The sequence below is a fragment of the Prionailurus viverrinus genome, chromosome D2 (genome assembly GCF_022837055.1).
Source record: "Prionailurus viverrinus isolate Anna chromosome D2, UM_Priviv_1.0, whole genome shotgun sequence".
Classification (NCBI taxonomy): Eukaryota; Metazoa; Chordata; class Mammalia; order Carnivora; family Felidae; genus Prionailurus; species Prionailurus viverrinus.
Window position 1 is genome coordinate 36036075 of NC_062571.1, and position 23703 is coordinate 36059777.

At 45.2% G+C, this 23703-nt stretch overlaps 1 protein-coding gene across 2 annotated transcripts in view; it reads left to right on the forward strand.

Annotated features, from left to right (window-relative positions):
• Window positions 1-23703, forward strand: part of SAMD8 (sterile alpha motif domain containing 8) — a 142935-nt gene that overhangs the window by 15100 nt on the left and 104132 nt on the right. The gene's annotated exons all lie outside the window — the stretch shown is intronic.

The following is a 23703-nucleotide window of genomic DNA, read 5'->3' on the forward strand; positions in this document are numbered from 1 at the left end:
TGTGTTTGCAGATTGAAATGCATATTTGGAGACCTTGTCAGGCTCTGCAAATGGAATGTGGGAGAAGAGTTTCCACTGTCCCCAAGGAAAGGAATTTGCTGTGGAATTGGGCAGTGTTTGTTCCCTGAGCTGAGTGACTGATGCATCTACACTCAGACAGCCTGAGGGGAGGTTATGCTCTGAGACTAGAGGCAAGGAGAAAAAAGGCAGAGTGACTGAGAAATGTGCAGGTGAGTGATGGGGAGGGAGTGTTATTCATTTAACAAATACTTAGCTGGCACTTACTTTGCACCAGGCACTGTTCCAGTGCTTTACAATTACTAACTCATTTAATCTTCTTAACAACCCTATGAGGTTGGCATTATTGTTATCTCTATTTTACAGATGAGGAACATTGTAAATTGAGGCTGTTTATAACACATGGTCTTAGTCTTCTGAGAAGCAAATAACTGCTGAGAGGGTGGGGTGAGGGTAGGGATGCATTGTGAGGGGGGCACACTAGGGATTTGAAGAACGTAAAAAAAAGTTTGCTAGCTTCAAAGACCGCTAGGATCATGCCAGGGACTGAGAACACAACACAGAGAGGCTCCCGCTTGTCAAAAACGGGACAATTTGAGCATGATTAATAAAAATAACTGCAATGGGTTAAAACAAATCAGACATTTAAATCGTAATGACACTTAAAACAATTACTCACTGTTGCAAGATGTAAGGGACTAGCTCATTATTTTGAAGACAGACAAGTAAAGGGAAAGAATCTAGCATTTACTGTTCCTTTCTGATACAAACTGTACTACTGGGTAGATGAGGAAGATTTGCTCTTTTATATAAGTATCCCAGATAATAAAGATGGAAGAAAGCCCCTTTTTATAACACTTGATGAACTAATGGATATAGGCATTCAACTCTGACCGCTACAGAAGAGACAATCAGACATTATGGGTCTTCTGTTGGGAGGACATGCCATCACCAGAAGAGTCTTCTCTTCTGGAAAGAAAAACCTGTCTTAGCAGAGTCCTCAGAGTCTGAACCTAACAATTAATTTGCAGGAGATTCAAAGAACAGCTAAATTATACCATAGGTTTTTACCTTTTATTTTTTATTTTTTTAATTAATTTATTTTTTTGTTTTGTTAAGGTAACTTTTTTCATTTCTAAATTTTTTAAAATTATTTTTTAATTGTGTACACACTGTGTACAGTGTGCTAGGTTTTTACCTTTTAAAAATACGTATTGAAATATTCACAGATGAAATGATATGATATCTGGGATCTGCTTCAAAAATAATATACTTGGGGGATGCCTGGGTGACTCAGTCGGTTAAGCATCCAACTTAGGCTCAAGTCATGATCTTGCGATTCATGAGTGTGAGCCCTGCATTGGGCTCAGTGCTACCAGCTCAGAGCCTGGAGCCTACTTCCAATTCTGTGTCTCCCTCTCTCTCTGCCCCTCTCCCATTCGTGGTCTGTCTCTCTCAAAAATAAGTAAAAAACATTAAAAAATGATAATAATATACCTGGAAAATTCTAACAATATATTGTGTATGGGGTGGGGGGTAAAATGGAGGTATGTATGATAGGCAGGATTGGCCATGGATGGTGGTGGTTGGGGTTGGATGATGGTTGCAAGGTAGAGTTACTGTTTTTCTCTCTGTGTGTCTTTGAAATTTTTCATTAAAAAATGTTAAGAAGAGGGGCACCTGGGTGCCTCAGTCAGTTGAGTGTCTGACTTTGGCTCAGGTCATGATCTCGTGGTTTGTGAGTTGGAGCCCTACATCGGGCTCTGTGCTGACAGCTCAGAGCCTGGAGCCTGCTTTGGATTCTGTGTTTCCCTCTGTCTCTTTATCCCTCCCCTGCTCACACTCTGTCTCTCTCTCTCTCTCTCTCTCAAAATAAATAAACATTAAAAGAATGGTTTTTTAAATGTTAGGAAGAAAAGGAGAGGGCTGAAACTGCTCTGGGGAACTGGATTCTCCCAAGTTTACAGCGGATGAATTAAAGGATCACTAGCCAGCAGTGTGTCTTTGGGGATCCTGGGAAGCCAGGATCCGTGACTTTCTCCTGCAATGTCCTGAGTTGGGGGTTGGGGCAACAGAGGTGGTCCTTCTGTGGATTCTCTCAAAGTGTGATCTAAAGACCACCTCTGTCTGAATAATCTGGCACTTGCTAGAAATACAGATTCCTGGGTGGCACCCTCGATCAGAGCCAAGGACCTAGGAGTCTGTAGTGTTTTTTTTTCAAAATTTTTTTACATTCATTTATTTTTGAGAGGCAGAGAGACAGAGCACAAGTGGGAAGGGGCAGAGAGAGAAGTCGACAGAATCCAAAGCAGCCTCCAGGCCCTGAGCTGTCAGCATAGAGACTGACGCAGGGCTCGAACTCACAACCCATGAGATCATGACCTGAGCCAAAGTCGGACGCTTAACCAACTGAGCCACCCAGGTGCCCCTAGGAGTCTGTATTTTAACAAGCTCCCAAGTAAGTCTGATGCTCATTGAGGACTGATAATGATTGCCCAAGCATGTGGCTAGAGAGTCAAGGAGCTGGTGAGTCAAGAGAAGGATAGCAAGGGTGTTCAAAATATGTTCTATCTTCTCATTGAAGTAGAGGCCATATCTTTAGCCCAGAATAAGGTGCAGGGCTGGGAGGAGGGAAGAGCTGGATGACCTTACCTGGAGATTCCTTGCCCTGGGTTGATTTCTCTAGGCCCAGTGTCTGACATGTAGTGAATGAATGGAGGGAGTGAATGAATGACTGAAGGGTGGATGAATGAGGGATTGCGAGGCCTGTGCTAGGGACTCAGCCAGAGCTGATGAGGCAGGACTGAGCCTTTTAGCCAATGGAGGAGGGACAAAGGTGAGCAAAGTGCACAATGCAGGACGGATAGTCTCCTGTGGTTGCTTAGGCCCAAACTCTGCTCTAGGGCCTGACTGCTGGTGTTTCCAGTCACAAAGGGAGGAGTTGTTTTCAGGGATGGCCAGAAACTTCTGCTGCAGGAAACAGCCCACAAAACCCTGTCTGCCACTAAAGAGGCCTCAGAAGAGGTGATTTTAGGGTGATGCTGGAGTAAACTGCATTCTGAAACCTCTGCCTGCCTCCTTTGATCACTGAAGCTGACTTCACCCTTGCTGAGGCTGTTGCTCCTTCATTACACTGTGGAAGGAGCCATCCCCAACCCCATCTCCGTGCTGAAAGCCTCGGCTGGATTTCCAGACAGAAGAGGAAGTGGTGCGGTCTACCCAGAGCGGCTTGGCACGCAGAGGGAGCTCTGGGATCCATTATCCTCCAGTGTGCAGATTTGATGGGGGAAGAGAACAAAGCGCAGAACAGTCCAGAAACCACAGACCTGTAATCTTTCCAAATCCTGAAGGCGGCTTGTGTGCATCCCTCTCTGCATGGCTCCCAAATTTCTGAATCTCAGAGAAGCCGAGAGCGTCTGTTTCCCAGACCACAGCCAAAATGGAAGGGGAAGACAAATCTGTTCTGTTTGGTTTCCATAGATTCGACCCAGAGATTAACTGCCAAGGTCTTGATGACACACACAATATCAATCACGGGCTAAATGTCATAATGAGAACTGGGCAGGTTGTCAAGAGAGGCCTCCAGGTTTCTGTTACAGCTTCATATTTAAAGGTTCGGTCCCAGGAAACCAAATGCCAACTTGAAGGCTACTCGGCGTATGTATGGCATCAGCCTGTCTCCTCAAAGGATAGCAGACTCAGGCTCCTTCCTGGAGGGGCCAGGAAGGTAACATAGAGGGGAGGTAGGGTGCATGTTAAAGAATAAAACAAACAAAAAAACCCTAACAGTTGGCCTCAGGTAGGAGACAACAGGGAGTGGTAGGGACTGTGGTAGTATAGAAAACAAATGCTCCCCTGAAGGGTGCGGCTGCTTGCCCTTCCCTGTGGGAATGTAAGCCAGATTGTCTGATATTTTTATAAGAAGTCAGAAAGCCAGAATTTTGTGAGAAATCCGCTGGTTTTTAAATGTAGGCAGCTGAAGGAGATGCTGTCCTTGCCCTGTTCCATTCCTCAGCTCAGATTGCTGAGGTAGAAGTGGGTAGTTCCCTCCTACACAAAAGGCATCCTCCCTCAAGCCCCTGTATTTCCTTGCTCGAGGGTATTTTCTGGTCTTTGTGCTGGTCGGGCCTAAAATAAGAGGAGTTACCCTCAGAAAGTTATTTGCAAATGAGGGGCAGGAGTTGGTGGAGGAGTACCCCAGCTTCACCTTGCTCAGTGGGATCTCAGTGGGAAGTCCGTTCTCCACGGTCTCCTGGAGGCTCCGCCCTGTGCTCCAGTCCCAGTTGCCCTGATTGGTGACCTCACGCAAGTCCCGTGCTGGCTCTCTTCCCTCAGACTTGCTTCACTCTGCGCCACACTCCTGGAGCACCTTGCAAATAAACAACTTGAACCCAAACCCTCGTCTCAGCGTCAGCTGTTGAGGGAAACTAACCTAAGACTTACTGCTAATTTTAAAACATTTGAAGATACTTTGATGACAGAATTCAGGGGCCAAGTGATACTTGACCACTAAGGCCTAGAGTGGTATTTCTCTCTGTGAAATGGTGGCCCTGACTTTCAGGTACTATTTCCAGGAATAATTAACACAGGGACCCCTTTTTAATTCTGACTCCGTTTCAGAATTTTCAACGGTACAGCTTAACGTTTGGTTAAAGATTTCCCCTGCCCAATGAGGGAAGGCTTTGAATGAATTCAAAACTATAATTGCAACACCATGATTTGACTTTATGTAAAAACAAAACAAAACACCTTATATAGTTTTGTTTTGTTTTTTAAACTAGAAGAAAAACATCAAAATGTCAATGCTGTGAGCAAGTGGCAGGACTCAGGGAGATTTTTTTTCTGTTTTCTATTTTGGGAGTCTTTGAATAAATAATCATATTTTATAATAAATAACCATGTCTATATTTTTAAACTGTGCTGACCAAACAGAACAGCTGGGCAGGAAGCTGCCTGTGACTTCTAATTTGTGATTTCCACTCTATCTTACTTGCTCCCAGGACCTGGCTCTTTCCTGGGGCCCCTCTCCCTCCCTGTCCCTCTCTCCCTGTATTCACTGGCTTGAGGCCCTTCTCTGTTCTCACGGCTCCAACAATTACTCAAGACTCTCAGATCTACATAATTCATGTTCCCTAAGCTTCACTTTCTTCTTTGATAACATGGAGTTATAGGGGCGCCTGAGTGGCTCAGTCCATTAAGTGACTGACTCTTGGTTTCAGCTGAGCTCATGATCTCATGGTTTGTGAGATTGAGCCCCGTGTTAGGCTCTGTGCTGACAGCATGTAGCCTGCTTGGGATTCTCTCCCACCCTGTCTCTCTCTGCCCCTCTCCCTGCTCCTCAGAGCATGCTCTCGCTCTCAAAATAAATACACATTTTGGGGCGCCTGGGTGGCTCAGTCAGTTAAGCGTCCGACTTCAGCTCAGGTCACGATCTCACGGTCCGTGAGTTCGAGCCCCGCGTCGGGCTCTGGGCTGATGGCTCAGAGCCTGGAGCCTGCTTCCCATTCCGTGTCTCCCTCTCTCTCTGCCCCTCCCCCATTCATGCTCTGTCTCTCTCTGTCTCAAAAATAAATAAACTTTAAAAAATAAATAAATAAATAAATAAATACACATTTTAAAAAACGGAGCTGTAACAAGAAGGGAAAGATGGTTTTAAAAACAAACAAAAGGGGCACCTGGGTGGCTCAGTCTGTTGAGCATCTGACTTTGGCACAGGTCATGATCTCATGGTTCATGAGTTCGAGCCCCACATTGGGCTCTGTGCTGACAGCTCAGAGCCTGGAACCTGCTTCATATTCTGGGTATCCCTCTCTCTCTCTCTGCCCCTCCCCTGCTCATGCTGTTTCTGTCTCTCAAAAATAAATAAACATTTAAAAAAACAAGCAAACAAACAAAAAACCTAACCTAAACTCCTTCTAAGGTGGAGGATGGGAGAAGCCAGGTAGAGAGATTCATTACTTATTTCAGTGGGAAAACGAAATCTCTATGTAGACCCCTATGCCTACAAAGACTGGCCAGATAACCGTGGAATGTGAGGCACAGAACAGGCCTCCTGCTCAACAAAGATTACCATTTGAGGACCCTTTGGATGAGAAAAAGTTAAGTCCCGAAGCATGATTGGGAAGATGGTGATGCCAAACAAAGAGAGCTAAATTGTTCTTTACAGGGGGGGAGGGGGGGTTCTGAGCCTCCTAGAACATTCCAGAAGAGGTGAGGGGCCCTGCTGGTGGGAAGGGCGGGAGGGTCACAGGCAGCCATGTGTGTAGTGTCCAGGGCGTACGGTTCTGGGGAGAGCAAGGATTCCCAGGGCTTCACTGGACAGTGCCCTAAAGCCATGTCAGCCCTCTTTTTTGTCACCCTAAACCTTGAAACTGTTAGATGCAACAGGCAGCTGTGTTGGTGGTGGTTTTGAGAAATCAAAGGGAAAGAGGCTTGAGCAGGTAGAGAGAAGAGACCAGAAGTATGTTCAGTGTTCACCAAAATAATTAACACTGGTTATATACTTATTTTAGGATGATGAAATTATATGTGATTTTTCTTCTTCTTTTTTCTTTTAAGAAACAATCTATCCTAAAATTTCTGTGTTGAACATGTATTACTTGAGTATATGAAGGGATGGGGGAAGTCTGTGCAAGTTCTATTTTAGGATTGTTCTGGACAAGGGAGATGCTCACCCTAACCTGTGGATTAGGCACAGGAAGGTGACCTTCAGGACAAGGCCTAGCCAGGTGTTCCTTACATCTTGCATGGCACCGAGTGCCCTCCCCAGGAGTCAGTGTGAGCTCCCCAAAGGCAGAGCCGCGTCCTGCTTGAGGCCTCTGGTAGCAGAGTAGGTCATGTCAGAAAATCATTCTAATCCCTCAGTGCTTCCTGAGAAACCAGGGGAGAATTAAGTTTTGTGTGTCCTGAAGCTTACACAATTTGTATAAGAAAAGGAAAACCGGGGTGCCTGGGTGGCTCAGTTGGTTGAGTGTCCAACTTCAGCTCAGGTCATGATCTTGCAGTTTGTGAGTTCAAGCCTGCATCGGGCTCTGTGCTGACAGCTCAGAGCCTGGAGCCTGCTTCAGATTTTGTTGCCCTGTCTCTCTGTCCCTCCCTGACTTGCTCTCTGTCTTTCGCTCTCTAAAAACAAATAAACATAAGAAAAGAAAAGAAAAGAAAAGAAAAGAAAAGAAAAGAAAAGAGAAAAGAAAAAGGAAAACCAAAGGGCATGTGGGTGGCTCAGTGGGTTAAGCATCTGACTTCAGCTCAGGTCATAATTTCACAGTTCATGAGTTCAGACCCCGCATCAGGTGGGCACAAAGCCACACTTCTGGTAAAACACAAGTCCCGCTTCAGGTGAGTCCCACTTCTCTCTCTCTTTCCCTCTCTGCTCACTTGTGCCCTCTCCCCCCACCAAAAAATAGAAAAGGAAAACCAAATAGGTGCAGGGCTTGGAAGAGGGCTATGTAAGTGTGGGGTTCTGAAGCTTTGGGGTAAATCTACCTCTGAAACTTCCTTCCTCTCTGACTGCGGACAGACCTCAGGTGAAGAGGGCAGCACCCTTTCCTTGTCCCATGGCGTCAGAGCCAGCATCCTTGACTTGCCTTACCTAGTCTCAGTTTAGTCTGAGTCAACCAACATTAGCTCTGGTGGGTCAAAAATGAGCATGAATGGCTTTGTTTTCTTTTTGACTTCACCTCATCCGTTAGACCTGGCCCTGCCCTCCACCTCCAGGCTTTCCTCACACATCCCTCTGTTATGCACCAGGTATGGGCTAGCCCAGAGAGGTCTCTGCCTTCTAGAGGCTTTTAGCCTAATGGAGCAATTTTTAAACTAATCTTCAGACAGTCTCTTCTCCCTTTGAAGTCATTCTGTATCTGTGCATGTGTGTACATTGCGTATTTACCTTCCTGATGCACTGGGATCATGGGGGAAAGTTAGTCCGTATTTAAATACATGCACACCACACTTCTTCCATGACACCACCCAAGTGGGGCTTGGAATGTGCCTTGAAAGAAGAGGGAGAGTAAAAATGTTCCTGTGGTTGGATAAATTTCTCTGTTAGGAGAGTGATACCTTCTGCTGAGGTATGTGAAGGGATGGAATTTGGCAGCAGTGTATGTATATAAATAAACATTTTTAATTTACTGCAAGTCAGTGCTTGTCTTTACCCATCTTAAATCTATAAAAATGATCCCAACTAGAAAATAAAAGTTGTGGATTTTAAAAAAATTAAAACCTGGATGTGAAAACCCAGGAATTTTTTGTTGCCTATAATTTAATTCTTAACATATCTGACACAATCCAAGTTTAACAGATTTTTTTTTTCTTTTGGATTCTGGCAAGTATGTTAACAGGAGGCAATTATGTGAATTAATATAAAGTCCTTTTATTAAAAAAACAGAAATGCTTTCATTTAAAGAGGTAATTTAATATTCCTTCTGTGATGGTGTTGATGTCATAACTTGTTTGATTAACTCTTCAAATGGTTTCAAAGCGCTTCAGGGTGGTAATTTATGAACTCCTAATTGATTTCCCCAATCTTGGTTTGGCAGAGTTGAGCCTCCCGGAAACCATGAGGAGGCTGGACGCCCATACTCTACTTCCTTTTCAGACACGGGAGCAGGCTGGGATGGACTACCTCTGCAGCCTGGCTCTAGTACAGGGTGAGGAAGAGGAGGCTCTAGTACAGGGACAAGAGACCATGGCGTTGTTGTTCCTGACTCCTAAGCGGCTCAGCTTTTTGCCTCCTCTGAAGATGTGTGGAAATACTGTAGGCAGTTTCACAGCTCGTGAATTCAGGAATAGATGGCCTTTTAGACCACAACTTACAAAAACTATCTCCCACTGTGCATCACCTCAGAACATGAGGCTTCCTTGAGGCCAGAAAAGATGAGGTGGGGTGGACTACGGAAGTGTGGCCCTCACCGTGGGCCTGCCACCTTTTCATTTCCCCATCTAGGCCACTATTACTCGCTAGGCCTGTCTCTGAGTACTGTACAGAGGAGGCTCTGGGCCTTGGGAAGGTTTTTGGCCAAGTACTCACATTTGAAGCTGCCATGAAAGTTCACTGAGAAATCAAGGCCTGGCAGGACCCAGGGAAATGATCATACAGTTATTACTTTTATTTGTTTTTATATGTTTTAATGTTTATTTCTTTATTTTGAGAGAGTGAGAGGAAGCGAGCACAAGAGGGGAAGGGGCAGAGAGAGGGAGAGAGAGAATCCCAAGCAGGGTCCATGCTGATCAGTAAAGACCGCGAGATCATGACCTGAGCTGAAATCAAGAGTTGGACACTTAACGACTGAGCCACCCAGGTGCCCCCATTGTTACTTTTATTGTGTGCCCAGTGATAATCTGCTCTCAAAACCTCCTAGACAGAGAATGACTGTCCTTACTTTACAGATGAGCAAAATGAGGGTCAGAGATTAGTAACATGACACCAGGTGGTAAGACTTGGGCTCCACCCAGGCAGCCACGTATCCCAACCCATGTCAGTAGACAGTCATTATATTCTTGGCCACAAAGTTTACACTCCTGAGGGTGGGCTTAGGCCTTTCAGTTTTGTGCTGCCAGAGTGTGTGCGTCCCAGAGTGTGTGCAGTTGTGGAGACAGCTCTCTCTGGCCTTGGAGTCTCAATACCTGGGCTTCAGCTTCCTCATCTGAGGATAGGGATAGTATCCACCTAACTGGTTCCTGGATTAAATGAGATGATATAACTCTTTGGTACATTGACACGGGCCCAGAAAATGTTCCACGAAAGGGGACAAGGAAGCAGTGGGGAGGCTGGATAGAGAATTCCCAACTGTGTTGGAAGCTAAGTTCTGAGCCAAAAGTAGGGACTATAGGTAGAACAGTTTGGCCAGGGCCAAGCATCTTTGTGGTGTTGTTATGGCAGATGGGATGGGGCATAAATAAGCCTGAACATTTTCCTATGGGTGATGGGGCTCATTTGCTCGTGTGCAAAGTATAAGAAGGCTTTGGGGAGGAGGAGAAAGGACTCTCTCCATCTTGTTGATGTCTGGTGGCCGTGCCAGACTGCTATGAGACTTGACCTCCTATTTACTGTGGAATTGGTGGACCCACTTCCAGTGATCAAGGGTCACTGGAAGCAAAAATTCAAACACCGTCTGCTCTGGAGGCAGACTGCAAAGGACAAATGGAGCTGTGACCCCTGGCCCCACTATCTGGAGTGGCTGTTCCCTGGGGACCAGACCCAGGTTGGAGTTCAGGCATCAAGGGAAGCGGGAGAGTGAGATGTCACCCCTGCTTCCACCCCACCAAGGGGCCCCAGAGCACAGTGCCTGTGCCATCAGACTCTAAGATACACTGGATTCTGGCCTTGACTACTGTCTTGGATGTATGATGTGGGCAAACCACTTCACTTCTTTGTGTCTCAGCTTCCTCGTCTGAAAATGGAGATGATGAGGTACCTCCCTCATAGGGCTGTTGCAGTTCTGTGGAGTAAGTGAATTAATACTTATAAGAAAAGCTTTTGGAACCATGCCTGACACATCAGCACCAGGAAACATTCAGATTCACAAGGGTTGTGCAGAGCCAACCTCTGGCTCTATGGAGGGCAGGCTGCCCCCTCCCCAAGTGGACTCAGCCTGGCCTCAGCAGGGTTACAGGAAATGCTAACAGCCAAGCCTCCAGCCTCAGTGCCCCTGCTCTGCTCCTCACCCCTTGTGGGATAGACAGTAGCCACAGGAACCCCACCCTCAGAGAGGACTCAGAGTCCCCTCCAACACAATCCATCCTAGGACAGAAATGTTCCCAGTGAGGGCTTCCAGCTTATCACATGGTGGAGAACCGTTGCCTCCCTTGTCACCCTCCACACACATTTGCCCCCTAAAGAGGCCCCTAAGTCTTCAGACCCTCTCCCACATCCCAATCCCCAACCCCAGGCCCAAGGCTCATTTCCCTGTACAAGATTCAGCTCAGAAGCCCTTCAACTGTTGTTTATAAATGTCCCTTGGTGGGACCAAAGTGATTTTCTCATAAATAGAACAAGGAGGGGCTACAAGCCATAGGTCAGGGCAACTGAACAAATACCAAGTACCAGGGACACTCCGGTGCTGGGGCCATAAGTGAGGAGGTCTCTCTAAACATGCACCTCATGCCCCCTCCCTTCTGACTTGATAGCTTTTTCCCTTGAACATTTTCAGGCTTTCCTAAACAGTCAGAGCTCACAATCCCCACAGCTCTCAGGTTCCAGGCTCACAAGGAGCGGGTTGGGCCACAGGAAAAGGGCACCAGAGTCTACGAGGTGAACCCTGCTCTGAGACACAGTATGACTTCCCACCTTCTTATCTACACACGCTGCCGTCTTGGTCAAGTGACTCTGTCCCTCCGTGACCCAATCTCCCCACCTTTACCAGGGCGGTCATCCCCATCCTTATCCTCCCACCAGGACTGGGAAAAGCTTTAAAAATGGCCACTCACTCTTTCCAAATGATGCTTAGCATTATCCAGAACACAGAAAGAATTCTCACCCCTGGGATTTTGAGTGCCGTGTTTGTAATTTGTGCTGCCCTGCACATGATGTGAGTCACTACAGTGTTTCTATCACCCCTCCTGCTGAGATTTTTTTCCCCTCCACTAGCTAAGTGGACAAATGTAGAACTTTGCTGGAAACGATACGTGATACAATCCATCCAATGCCTCACAAGGGCCCAATGAGCTTTAACCCACCCCATTATCCTTTAGAAATGGTCACTGAACTAGAAGCTCAGATTTAGAGGGAGGGAAGTGGAGAAAATTCCATGGAGTCCCTAGAGAAAGACGGGGCAACAAGAAGCCTATCATACTAAAAGAATGTCAGCTCTTCTCTGCCACTCTAGAAACAGAGTAGAAAGGGGTCTTCTAAGCCCCACACCCAGACCCCCAAAGAACACTTGACTGGACCCAAGAGGAGTCAGCCTCCCCACCAAAGGTCCTTACCTGTGTGCGCTGGGGCCTGGCCGGGTCAGGAGGTGCTGGTCTGTGGGGTGTGTGGCAGCTGCACACCCGGCCACCTCGACTGGCATCCAAGAGCCTATTTTTAGGGTCAGATCTGCTGACGCTGACCTTGTGTGCTGTCCAGTCTGAGAAGAGACCCATGGCATCTGTTTGCAAAATGATGTGCCAGTGTGACCTGAAACCCTTGACTTTGGGAGACCTGTACCTGGAGCCCACACGCTTGTCCCTGGCCCAGCCACAGAGGCAGGACACATGGCTGTCCAGGGCGGGGACAGACAGGGGGATTTTCCAGCTTTGTGTTCTTGGGATGGACGAGGCCAGGTGTCTGTGGGGCCCTGCCCTGGACTCTGTTCCAGAATGACTGGAACAGGGGAGGTTTGCCAGCTAATGTGGAGCCTGTGGGAAGGTTGGGAGCACCCAGACTGGAGACGGACTCTCCACTGCCATTTTTTCCGGGAGTTTGGGCAGCCATCTCTGGGGGGGTCGATGGAATAGATGCTGCAGTATGGGTGGGTTGTGATCAGTGAAACACAGCAGATAGAGACTCTGTAAGCTTGGGTTCATTTGCATTGTGTCATTTCATGTGAGACCTCCAACGAGTGTCCAACCCTTCTGGGCTTCAGTGGGGAAAATAATCATAATGCTGTCCTCTTGTGGTTATGAGGATTAAGTGAGATGAAGTATGGAAAATACTTAGCACAGTGCCTGGTACGTGGTAAATACTTTTAAAATGCTAGATGATAGGGGGCGCCTGCATGGCTTAGTCAGTTAAGCATCTAATTCTTGGTTTGGGCTCAGGTCATGATCTCACGGTTCATGGGTTTAAGCCCCACATCAGGCTCTGCGCTGATGGCGAGGAACCTGCTTGGGATTCTCTCTCTCCCTCTCTCTCTCTCTCTGCCCCACTCCCACTCTCTCTCACACATGCATGCTCTCAAAAATAAATAAATGTTTTTTTATTAATGCTCGATGATATTAGGATGCCCAAAATATTTCCAATCCAACAGTTACTCCCAGGTCTTTCTTCCTGGTGGTGCCTTCTGTCAACCCCGCCTCCTTGGCTCTAGGTTTCTTTGCTCCAGGAGCCCCCTACCATGCCCTACTACTATGACTCTCCTTTTAAGTGCTGAGGGCCATAGTCCTGTCAAGCCTTCTCTAATATTCTATTAAAATCTTACCAGGGCTGCGGCACCTGGGTGGCTCAGTCGGTTGAGTGCCTGACTTCAGCTCAGATCACGATCTCAGGGTTCATGAGTTTGAGCCCCGCATCAGGCTCACTGCTATCAGTGCACAGCCTGCTTGGGATTCTCTGTCTTCCTCTCTCCCTGCCCCTCCTCCACTGGCATTCTCTATCTCAAAAATAAATAAGCATAAGAAAAAAATCTTTCCAGGGCTTCCTACAGTTCCTTATAATGAATGAGGTGTTTTTCCATCCTTCCCCATCCTTGTCACCACCCCCTACCCCGACTTTGAGCATACTTTAATGTGTGAAAGATTGGGGGGGAGGGGTCACCAGTCTCCCCATATACTTCACTTAACAGAGTCTTCTTGTGTTGGGGTCATTATATTGTCCTCTGCAACTCTGTATTCTGCAAACCAAAAATCCTCCCCACAATTTGCACGTTTAGCTACTGCCAGTGTTATTTAGGGGGATTATTTCTACTAGTATGTTTCATTGTGAAAGACTGCTTTTACTGATTTCTTGGTGCAAAGAATATTCACAAGGCAGAGACTCAGGACCTGAGTGTATAAAGGGTCAAAATGTCAGGGCCCAAATGTCCTTGCTGTCAAGTGCTGGAGTCAGAGCAGCAGGGTCAAAAGGCCCTTCTGCAATTACCCCAGGAACTAAAGGAGTCAGAGATTCTGGAACTGACAACGGGTGAAGAACGATTTCTGTCTAGCTAGGAGCCCAGGGGGTGGTCCCAGCCCCTGCCCTAACCCCAGACCAAGTCAAGGTTAAGGAAGCAAAAGGGACCTCTGAAGATGTAGGTTCAGCAGGGGGCAAAAATCAAATATCTAAAGACATCTGAGATAGATGATTAATAAGTGTGGGAGATAATATTTCACACTGTCTAGAGGGATATTGAAATAAAGCCAAGAAAAAAATGGGGTGAGTTGCTGGATTATCATCTGCATTAGAGCAGACCCTACAATGTAGTTGATGAGAAGACTGGTGCCCCTCTCCCCACACCCCTCATGCCCCCAATCCTTCACACATTAACATATGCCCAAGGGTGCCTGGGTGGCTCAGTCGGTTCAGTATCCGACTCTTGATTTTGGGTCAGGTCATGATCTCACAGTTCGTGAGATCAAGCCTGGCAATGGGCTCTGTGCTGGCAGCTTGGAGCCTGCTCGGGATTCTCTCTCTCCCCTCTCTCTGCTCCTCCCCCACTCACACTCTTTCTCTTTCTCTCAAAATAAACACTTAAAAAAATAATAAAGTATGCCTCAAAAAGTGTGACAAGAATAGGGAAGGGTGGGAAGCCACATCATTATGAGGAATTATAGGAAACCCTGGGAAGATTTTATTAGGAAAGAGTGGTGGTGGTGTCAGGAGACATCCAGCCTGTCTTCTAGCAGCTGGAGGGCTGACCTGTGATGGAAACAATAACATTCTCTGCACAGCTCTCAGGGCAGAACTCAGGCAATGTTCCCCCAGGTGCTGTCTTATGTGGACTCAGCAGATACACCATTATGCCAGGATGGGAGTGAGCCAGGTAACCGGCCGGACTTGGAGATGTGTCTGTCTGTTCCAAACTCCAAGGATAGTCTGCCAGGGTTCTGTGCAACAGCAAACTGCACTAGCGCAGGTAAAGTATGATCTGTAGAAACAGCTGTTATTTTCATTGTAGCTTCTTGGGAATTTACCTATGGCAGCATTTGACAAGGGTTTCTCCCTATGCCACTTCTCTGACCCACGTTATTTTCATTAGCAAACTTCTTTTCCCCAGAATTTCCCTGTGCTTTTCTCCACCACTCTTTGCCCCAACTTCTGTGGATCAGAATCCCACTTAGGCCCAGTGGTAAGTGTGGTAGGCAGAATGAACTCCCCAGCCAAAGATGTCCACATCCTAATCCGTGGGATGTATGTATATGTCATGTTACAAGGCAAAGGGGAATTAAAGTTGCAGATGAAATTAAGGTTGCTAATCATTTGACCTTAATATGAGGAGAGTGTCCTGGATCATTCGGGTGGGTCCAGTGTAATTACAAAGGTTCTTAAATGGGGAAGAGAAAGGGGCACCTGGCAGGCTCAGTATGAAGAACATGTGACCCTTGATCTTGGGGTCATGAGTTCGAGCCCCATGCAGAGTGTAGCAGTTAAATAAATAAAACATTAAAAAGTGGAAGAGAGAAGCAGCAGAGGAAGTTGGCGTGATGCAGTGTGAGATAGACTCAACTCCTCTTATTGGTTTGGAAGATGGAAGGAGGGGCCACAGCCAGGTTGGGAAAGGCAAGGAAACAGATTCTCCCCTAGAACCTGCAGAAAGAATGCTGTCCTGCCAATACCTTGATTTTATCCCAGTGAGACTCATGTCAGAATTCTACCCTACAGAACTGTAAGATCATAAATGTGTTATTTTAAGCCACTAAGTTTGAGATAATTTGTTACAGCAGCAGTAGGAAACTAATATGTGATATTTGATTAATACATGACTTTTCTGAGTCCAAAACATCCAGAGGGATCGTAGTGCTCTGTGGACACCTGAGTTTATGTGAATGCTGAATCCAGCTAGAGTCCAGGGGTGAGGACCCCCACCCAGAGGGCAGAGGGCATGTTTCCATAGCAGATGTGTGTATTCTGATGACCATAAGTCCTCTGCTCTCCCAGAGGTCTCTCTCTTCTTTCATATTAAAAAAAACAAAACAGGGATGCTTGGGTGGCTCAGTTGGTTAAGCGTCTGACTTCTGCTCAGGTCATGATCTTACAGCTCATGAGTTCAAGCCCCGTGTCGGGCTCTTTGCTGACAGCTCAGAGCCTAGAGCCTGCTTTGGATTCTGTGTCTTCATCTCTCTCTCTGCCCCTCCCCTGTTTGTGCTCTTTCTCTCTGTCTCAAAAACAAATAAACATTAAAAAAAAAAAAAAAAAAAAAAAAAAAGCAGGGGCTCCTGGCTGGCTCAGTCAGTAGAGCGTGCAACTCGATCTTGGGATTGTGAGTTCGAGCCCCACATTGGATGTAGAAATTACACAAAAATAAAAGCTTAAAAACAAAAACAAAAACAACAAAACAAAGCAAACAACCCACCCAATGCCATTCTGTGTGGCAGAAGGGACCATGGCACAGAACAGGAGACAACTCCAAATTCAATGTCTGGCCTCCTATTATTAAAAGGTTGTTGGCTGGGCCCCTTCCCCAGGGATTTCTCCCTGAGGACTTCTGTCCACAAACTTCTGTCCCTGTCCCTGACCTGTTCGTAAGGCTCCTCTCTATGTGCTACCACAGGTTTCCTTTTTTTCCATTCTTGGTCTCTCACCTTCCTCTCTAGAACTGACTCTTTTAGGGGAGCTCCAGATCCCTCTTCCCTTATGATCACACAGAGCAGGTGCTCCCTCTCAGTCTCAGTTTCCCAAGCAGGCTAAGCCTGGGGCCTCCCGCTGTCATCAAAAAGCCCCCTATAAGGCATTTTCCTAGATATGTCATCAGTCCAAAAGGGGAATTTTTTGACTCCTCTAGATAATAACATCCATAGACCCCAGAAACAGGAGGCCCTGCCCTAAGCTTGGTTCTTAGAGGTCCCTGCATATCGCAAACCTACAGTGGTTGGGACACTGCTACGTACCTGTTAGAATGGCTAAAAACAAATAAACAAAAATCCAACAATACCAAACTCTGGTAAGAATGTTGGGGGTGCTGGAACTGTTCTGTATCTTGGTCATGGTGATGGTTACACACATCCGTAAAAGCAAGAGGACTGAATTTTGCTATATATAAATTTAGAAACAAAAAGGATACACGGGTACCTCTTTCACTTGGGATCTGGCTTTTGACACTGGAAGAACGTGACCCGAAGCTGTATCCACTTTTGTGACAAACACCATTCTTGCTCTGTGTCCTCAAAACAAAAGGTAACTGAGTCTGAATTCCATGCAGGTTGGTGGGTTGTGTTGCTGCTAACCTTGGAGTACAGGGAGGATTCGAGGTGTGGAAGTGCTGAGGTGAGACAGAAGATGTCTTATTCAGCTTACCCAGTTGTCCATGCTACAAAAAGCTGAGCGCCCTTGGTGTCTCTGTGTTCTGCTTCAGGGTTTTGGGTAGGATCCAGAATTCGTGTGATATTCACAACTGTTCCACAACAGCTGAAGAATAAGTATGTTGGTGTATTGATTCATAATATTCTTTCACGTATACATAGGTAGGTCCAGATATAATGAGTGTGAAGCATAATGCCAATTCTTTACATTGGCTAATAGAATTGTCAATGATTTTATTTTTATAACAATAGTCTTCAAGAACCTTCAAAGAAGTCAGTTAATATTTTCAGGTTCATATAGATAATTTTGATTTAAAACCTTGATATTCAATAATTACATATCCCCTTTTATTTTTTAAAGTTTATTTATTTTGAGAGAGAGAGAGAGAGAGAGCACACGTGGGGGAAGAGCAGAGAGAGAGAGAGAATGAGAATCCCAAGCAGGATCCGCACTGTCAGCATCAAGCCTGACGTGGGGTTCAAACCCAAGAATTGTGAGAACATGACCTGAGCTGAAGTTGGACACTTAACCAACTGAGCCCCCCAGGCGCCCCACCCCCCACTACCTTTTATTTTTAATAGAAACTTTGAATGCTTTAGAAATACAACTCTTCTCGGGGCGCCTGGGTGGTGCAGTCGGTTAAGCGTCCGACTTCAGCCGGGTCACAATCTCGCGGTCCGTGAGTTCGAGCCCCGCATCGGGGTCTGGGCTGATGGCTCAGAGCCTGGAGCCTGTTTCCGATTCTGTGACTCCCTCTCTCTCTGCCCCTCCCCCGTTCATGCTCTGTCTCTCTCTGTCCCAAAAATAAAAATAAAACGTTGAAAAAAAAATTAAAAAAAAAAAAAAAGAAATACAACTCTTCTGAAAATATGCATGGAAATCATTTTAGTTTTTTTATTGTTTTCATTTAATTTACATTTTGATTAAAATAATATTTACCTGTGTTCACTTTGAATTTGAGTACATTTTATTTTTGATCCTTCAGATCAGCACTGTCCAACAGAAAGATAATGCAAGCCATGTATGCAATTCAACATTTTCTAGTAGCCACATTAAAGAGTAAAAAGAAACAGGTGAAATTAATTTTAATAAAATAATTTAGTTAACTGACTCTACCCCAAATATTATCATTTCAGCATGTAATCGATATGAAAAATTATTGAGATATTTGACATTCTTTTCTTCCAGATGAAGTCTTTGAAATCTGTGAGTACTTTACACTTAACAGCACACCTCAACTTGGACTAGCCACGTTTAAAGTGGTCAATAGCCCCACGGTGCTGATAGCTTGCATACTGGACAGCCTGGGTCTAGGTCACTGAGGATGAGACAAGTGAGTGTCGGCATGGGAATATAGAATGGGGACTTGCATTTGTCCTTCTGCCCAGGCCTGGCCTGCCTCATGACCATAGACCATCCCTCCTTCTAACCTGAGTTGTCCCCAGTCCCTGAAGCCTGTTGTGTAGGTGCCTTAGGAGTTTCTGTGCCCCCACCCCGCCCCCCAGGAATTTGTGGGCAGCTGGCTGTGCCATGTCTGTTGTGAAGCTGTCACTCTTGACTCTGATAGCCAAGCAACGTGAGGACATTGTGTTTGGAGAGAAGGTCTAAGGGCCAAGGATGTTTCTCTGAAATCAATACCTCTGTTTATCTCTCTGGCTATCAAAATACTGGGAGTGCCTGCTGCCAGCCTCCTGCTGGGGGGCTCTGGAGCCCTTAGGACTGAGGGCATGGGCAGTGGGGCAGTGGCCCCCTGAACTCCTCCCTTTCCCAGGAGGTTAAATGCCACTTGAGCCCTGTTCAAGTCTGTCAGTGATCTTGGCAAATGGGTAAATTGTGTCTCTATTAGCACCTCTGTCTTCATGCCAGAACTAGTTTATTTTACAGATAGATGGCTGTTTCCTCTTCATGGCCTGTTAGTGCATCAAAGTGACATTGATGAGCCTTGACAGTGTGTGATTATTCGTGTGTGGGAGGCAGGAAAGCAGAGGAGTGAAGGGCATGTGCTTTTGAAACATAAGGACTTGGGTTCAAATCCTGTCCCTGCCACTTGGCCCTGAGCTAGTGCAAGTCCCTTAACTTCTCTGAGCCTGTCCATTGGAAATAATAACAGGATCTTACCTATAGGGTTATTTTGCAGATTAAATAAGATAATGCATGTGAAGCTCTTGGCTTGGAAGAAGCAACCAATACATGCTAGTCATTGCTATTCTTTTTCTCATTCTCCTTTGACTCTGGTTAATTGTGTTAGTGCTCACTGGATGGATTAAGAAGTCCCTATAAAGATTTAAATTAACAAACTATTTGATAGGAACCAAAATCTCCCTGTGGATTTAACAGACATTTACTGAGGTAACACCCTATTCTGTGTCCAGGTTTTGTTCTGGAAGCAGGTGGCAGAACAGGGAGGCTGGAAATCAGGCCCTGTCTTGGGTGAACTCACTGTCCAATAGGGAAGCAGAGCTCCCAGTGAACACTAGCAGCTCAGTGAGTGAGGGCTGTGATGGGGTGCACAAGGGCCAAGGGTTGCCCAGAAGAGCCGAGAGACTCAGTAAAAATGCTCAGAGAAGGCCAACTTTAGCACTGGGAGAAGAAGGCTGGATGGAAGTGTCATATGATAATATGTTGGTCATCCATGAACCCAGTAGGCACTCAGTCAATACTTGTTGCCATGAGAGTGATATTACCTCAAACTGTCATGGACATTTTTGTTCAATGATAGGCATTAGCCAACCTATAATAGTTTAGTCATGACAGGTACCTTGAGCTAATCCTACCAGCCAGAGTGAGTTAAACTTTTTAAAAAAATGTTTTAATTTAAATCCAAATTAGTTAACATATAGTGTAGTAATGGTTTCAGGAGTAGAACCCAGTGATTCATCACTTACATACACAAGCCAGTGCTCATCCCAACAAGTGCCCTCCTTAATGCCCATCACCCATTTATCCCATCCCCCCATCCAACTCTTCCAGCAACCCTCAGTTTGTTCTCTGTATTTAAGAATCTCTTATACTTTGCTTCTCTCTCCATTTTTATCTTATTTTTCCTTCCCTTCCCCTATGTTCATCTGTTTTGTTTCTTAAAGTCCACATATGAGTGAAATCATGATATCTGTCTTTCTCTGACTGACGTATTTCACTTAGCATGATACAATCTAGTTCCATCCATGTTGTTGCAAATGGCAAGAGTTTATTCTTTTTGATCACTAAGTAATATTCCATTGTGTGTGTGTATATATATATATACATATATATATATACACCACATCTTCTTTATCCGTTCATCAGTCAGTGGACATTTGGCCTCTTTCCATAATTTGGCTATTGTCTATAGTGCTGCTATAAACATTGGGGTGCATTGCCTCTTCAAATTATCATTTTTTTATCCTATGGATACCTAGTAGTGCAATACTGGGTCATAGGGTAGTTCTATTTTTAATTTTTTGAGGAACCACCATACTGTTTTCCAGAGTGGCTGCCCCAGTTTGCATTCCTACCAACAGTGCAAAAGGATTCCCCTTTCTCTGCATCCTCACCAACATCTGTGGTTGCCTGAATTGTTAATTTTAGCCATTCTGACAGGTGTGAGGTGATATCTCATTGTGGTTTTGATTTGTATTTCCCCGATGATGAGTGATGTTGAGCATCTTTTCATGAATCTGTTAGCATTCTGGATGTCTTCTATGGAAAAGTGTCTGTTCATGTCTTTTGCCCACTTCTTCACTGGATTATTTGATTTTGAGGTATTGAGTTTGATAAGTTCTTTATAGATTTTGGATACTAACTCTTTATCTGATATGTCATTTGCAAATATCTTCTCCCATTTTGTAGGCTGCCTTTCATTTTCTTGATTGTTTCCTTCACTGTGCATAAGGTTTTTATCTTGATGAGGTCCCAATAGTTCATTTTTGCTTTTGTTTCCCTTGCCTCCAGAGACATATCAAGTAAGAAGTTGCTGCAGCTGAGGTCAAAGAGGTTGTTTCCTGTTTTCTCTTATAGGATTTTAATGGTTTCCTGTCTTACATTTAGGTCTTTCATCCATTTTGAATTTTTGTGTATGGTATAAGAAAGTGATTCAGGTTCATTCTTCTGCATGTCATTGTCCAATTTTTGGAATGTGCTCAATATTAGGAAGGGATTGACTTTGACACATTGCACCTGATCAGTCAGGGTCAAGCAAAGGACAGAATTCACCAGAGATGGTTTACATGAAAAGATGTTAGGGGCATCTCAGTGGCTCATTCAGTTAAGTGTCTGGCTTTGGCCCATGTCATGATCTCACGGTCTGTTGGTTCAAACCACACACTGGGCTCTCTGCTGTCAGCTTCGGATTCTCTATCCTCTTCTCTGTCTGCCCCTTCCCCACTTATGTGCATACACTCTCTCTCTCTCAAAAATAATAAAAAATAAAAAATAAGTTAAAAAAAGAAAATATGTTAATGAAGGGATTACATACAGAGTATGAGCAGAGTTAAGGGAACAAATAAGTAATGTTGAAGCACCTAAGAGGTAGCAACGGTGGAAAGCCATAGAATACAGATGTGTTCAACCCAGCAGATGAGGACAACACTCTCAGGGATGGCAGAACAATGAGGTGGAAAAAACGTGGGTTCCTACATGACCTCTTGAAGCCAAGTCCCCTTGCCTATCTGGACTGCCCATCTATCTCTGTACAGCAATGTGAGAGAGAAATAAACATTTGTCCATTTAAGCCATTGTATTTTTAAGTGTCTGTTATAGTAACCTAATCTAATGCATTCAAAGGCCAGTGTGGTTGCAATACAGAGAGTGAGGGAGAGAACATTAGCAGATGAGAACCTATAACCACAGAGCCTTGTAGCCTTGGGAAGGAGTTTGGATTTTATTCTATGGAGGATGCTTACATGATCTAATTTGCATTTTAACATTTTTAAGTTTATTTATTTGAGAGAGAGCATGCGCACATACACGAGAGGGGGAGGAGCAGAGAGGAAGAGATAGAATTCCAAGCAGGCTCAGTACTGTTAGTGAAGAACCCAATACAGGGCTTGATCCCACGAACTGTGTGAGACCATGATCTGAGCCAAAGTCAAGAGTCAGATGCTTAACTGACTGAACCACCCAGCACCCCCTTCGCATTTGTAAGAACATTTCCACTGGTATGTGGAGAATGGAATGTGGTAAACAAAAGGTGAGTCCATGAGGGGATTATTCTGGTTGTTCAGGAAAGAGATGCTAGTGGCTTCGTCAAGGATAGTAGTGGCAGTTTGTGAGAAGTGGCTTCGATTCTGAGTATGTTTTGGTGGTAGATGATAAAGAATCACCTGATAACTTTGACTTTGAGGGGTTTGCATGTTCAGGAATAAATGAACAACATAACAATAGAACTATTATTGTTATTGTTTTAATAAAGTCTTTCTGACCCTGATGATATAACTTTTCCCTGCACAAGGTGCTGATGGATTGAGTTAGGAAAGAAATTCATGTTTTATTAAGCAACTTACTACTTTGGTGTCTGTGCTCACGGTCTCAGATTGCCCCTGAGGCCAGTCTTGGGGAGAGAGTACAGCCCAGACCCAAAGAGGCCCTCATCACTGTGATCAGTTTGGCTTGCAGTGGGTTGAAAATTCACTCAGTCTGTATATCCCCATATAACACCTACTATGTATGAGGCAGTATTCTAGAAACTGAGGGAAAAGTCACAGCAAGACATATTATGTCACTCCCCTTATGTTGTTGCTCTTCTTTTCACTGAGATGTATAAAGAAAGTGAGGCATCTTTGTTTTCCTTTAGCTCATCTATCTTCCCCACAATCCTGCTGGGAATTCAGGACACTTAATTTGCTAAATAATAATACCACTATCTCTTCCCAGTTAAAAGCTCAAGCTCTCAGAATTCTGCCTTCCCAAGATGGATTATGGATGTACCTCCTGGTTTACTGCAAGAAGCAAGGTGGGGAGGAGGTATTGATGTTATGGGGTCCCTTGAGCCTGGCTGCTGCTGCTCTTGGGCAAAATGATTTCCCTCCAGATGCCTAAGTGGGGAAAGAGTAAAGTGCCCCACTTTTCACTTTGTCTTTGGGACACTGTCCTAGACAATGGAGGTCACCATCTGTAGACCTCTCTGCCAGCTCTCCTTCCTCCTTCCTCAACCATCCATTTGCTTTTCCTTTCTTACCAGAACATCCTCTGGGCCTCCTCCTTTCCCATTTGGCCTTCCTTTCCCATTTCTCTGGGGCCATAAGGAAAGAATGACTTCCAGGTAGGTGTGACTGATGTACAAGTAAATTTTTAGTGTAAGTATGTTCTCTGTAATATTTAGGACATGTTTATACTAAAAAATCATTTGTTGCTTACCTGAAATTCAAATCTAATTTCTCCAGTAAATCTACTTCTAGGGAACTAAGTTATGGCAAAGAGCAATGAAAAACACCGCTGTACAATATTTTCAAAGTACTCTATTATGCCCCAAATAAGGCTTACCCCCTGCTGGCCTCTTGGCTGGACAGACTTAGAGGAGCTTCAGAAAGGTTTTCCTCTACCTCCTCCCTAGCAAAGACTGTTCCAGTTCC